The sequence below is a fragment of the Rutidosis leptorrhynchoides genome, chromosome 2 (genome assembly GCF_046630445.1).
Source record: "Rutidosis leptorrhynchoides isolate AG116_Rl617_1_P2 chromosome 2, CSIRO_AGI_Rlap_v1, whole genome shotgun sequence".
NCBI lineage: Eukaryota > Viridiplantae > Streptophyta > Magnoliopsida > Asterales > Asteraceae > Rutidosis > Rutidosis leptorrhynchoides.
In genome coordinates this window covers 436,244,726-436,247,247 of record NC_092334.1, presented here as the reverse complement: position 1 = coordinate 436,247,247, position 2,522 = coordinate 436,244,726, and the positions used below count along the sequence as shown (strand labels likewise).

The window sequence follows — 2,522 nt, the reverse complement described above, 5'->3', positions numbered from 1 at the left end:
CACCTACTCTAAGGCACTAACAAATCTCAATCCGACCCGTATTCCTACAAGTCCCGCAAATAATGCATAACCGCCAATAAGTCTAAGACTAGGCACCTATTCCAAGGTCACCTAATTCCCTTAGACTATGCTCTGATACCACTTGTAACGACTCAACCCGTTATCCAACCAAATACGCAGCAAAAGATTTTTTTTTTATTTACAGTGGGGTGCGCGGCGCGCAACACCCTATGTGCGCGGCGCGCACAAAGGCCTGGACAGTTCTGATCAAAATGTTCATTTTACGCAAAAAGATCTACCACTACCCGACACTATTTGACAAAACGGCTTTCACGACATATTACAATAAGTAAAACTAACACGTTCCAATAATAAAACGAGTTTTACGACACCGGGCCCACATATGCCCAAATTATCATTAAGTACAAAAATACAAGTTCAAGCCAATCTACATTTAGACGAGTTAGGACTCTATAACCCAACCCGATACCAAGAGCATAATCCCGGGGACTACCAAATCCCCAAACCGCGTTCAAATATCCAATAGCTACCCCGTCGAGCCCCAGCGCTCCTACACATCTAGTCTAACGACTAACTAGCTTCATAACACGATACCTGTAAAGAGGTAAAGAACGAGAGGGTAAGCTAACGCTTAGTGAATGCAATAATTATACATATACATATATAATATACCTACTTGCAAACACTTACATAAATACCTCATACACGCTAGCAATTTATATAGCATACCATCGCAAAGTATAACGCTAAAATCTTCAAGACCACAAGCTAGCACAACAATAGCATATATAACTCGAATAATATATTATGCTACATTACAACACATAATTAAGGTTAACCAACACACAAGGGAATGGTACTTCGAATTTCCCATCGGTGTTCATAACAACCGTTAGTGTACAACGAAATATATCACTAACCCCGAGGTGACACGGACAACGAAATATCCGTTCAAGCAATCGTTAGTGTACAACGAAATATATCACTAACTCTTGGGCAATTTGGACAACGAAATATCCATAGTTAGTGTACAACAAAATATATCACTAACTCTTGGTGGTATAAACAACATATACCCCGGCCCCTTCCCCTCCCTACAAATAGATACATTATATACACACATGTATAATCATTCCACTCACCTCGAGATGCCCGCACAAATCATATATGTAAACCGCCTCCAAACGCAACCGAGCAAGCTTTTACCTATAATACGCATATAGATATACACACAATCAACATACATTCTCTACAAGAGAATTCGACTTCAACACCCTTAACCGAGGGTTTATACCTACTTCCACAATCCGCCCATTTAGACACCTAAAGTGGACTTCACCAATTACCACTACGGATGGTAATTCCGACCCATTCAACAAGTACAATTTAACCTAAATTATACTTGACGCCATTTAAACCAACCTAGGTCTTAACACTAAATTACTACTTAGGTAGTAATCATATCAAACGCCGTTAAACACTTAACAAAAGTGCTTATCATCCAATTAATCCAAACTTAGTGTCATTACCAAATTTGACCCAATTCATTTCACCCATTTTGACATAAGTCCCGAAAACGCCCAAAATCACTAACGACTAGTGATTATATTTTCAAAACACCAATTAACACCTAAATCAAACATTTATATACTTGATTCATCAAATATTGACCTCATATCTTAGTTTGACTCCAAATCAAGGTTAACAACCATTTTAACCAACTAACATGTTCTTATGAACATCTAAATCACCAACACACTTACAATCTAGTGATTAACACCCAAACCAATGACAAATGCTTCCAAATTTGTCATCTAACCCTAAACCCACAATAATTGGGTTTAATTACACTAACAATACCCATAACCCCCAAATTTCACAAGAAATGGGGTTTATAACCCTAACTAGCTCAAACCCTAACCCCAAATCAAAATCAAAGTAATTAAATCGAATCTAGGGTTTACCTCAACTCCAAAACCGAGCTAGTAACAAGAAACACCAAGGAGAACCAAAACTCGCTTTCAATTTGGGCAAAAATCACCATCTTCATCATCCATTCAAGCTTCCTCTCTCTAGAACTCTCTCTCTCTCTCTCTCTAAGATAAGATGGGAGTGTTTGTGGATGTGAAAGTGATCCAAAACTACATCCAATCCAGCTGATATGGCCTCAGATCCGGCCTCAAGTGAAATGACCAAAAAGCCCCTCATTTAATTCAAATTGGAAAAAGTCAGAAATCTGTCGCAGGCATGGTGCGCGGCGCGCACCCTTAACCCCGCGCGGCGACAACAAGGGTCTGCACAGACTGTCTGCTTTTAAATTTATACCACCCTTCACCCACCCTACGTACATCATTTTAACTCTATGTACCATAAATATTTGAGTGTTACATTTACGTAGATTATCAAATAATGATGATCTAAAATATCCTGTTTAAACACGACCATTACATAATGGTTTACAATACAAATATGTTACATTGAAATCAGTTTCTTGAATGCAG

General features: G+C 38.6%; 1 long non-coding RNA gene across 1 annotated transcript; it reads right to left on the bottom strand.

Annotated features, from left to right (window-relative positions):
- Positions 1-424: 424 nt before the first annotated feature.
- Positions 425-2,280, bottom strand: LOC139892418 (uncharacterized). The gene is made up of 3 exons (XR_011774062.1): positions 1,986-2,280; positions 1,164-1,227; positions 425-615 (listed from the first exon to the last, which is right to left on the bottom strand). It is a non-coding gene; the product is annotated as an uncharacterized lncRNA (long non-coding RNA).
- Between the last annotated feature and the right edge of the window lie 242 nt (positions 2,281-2,522).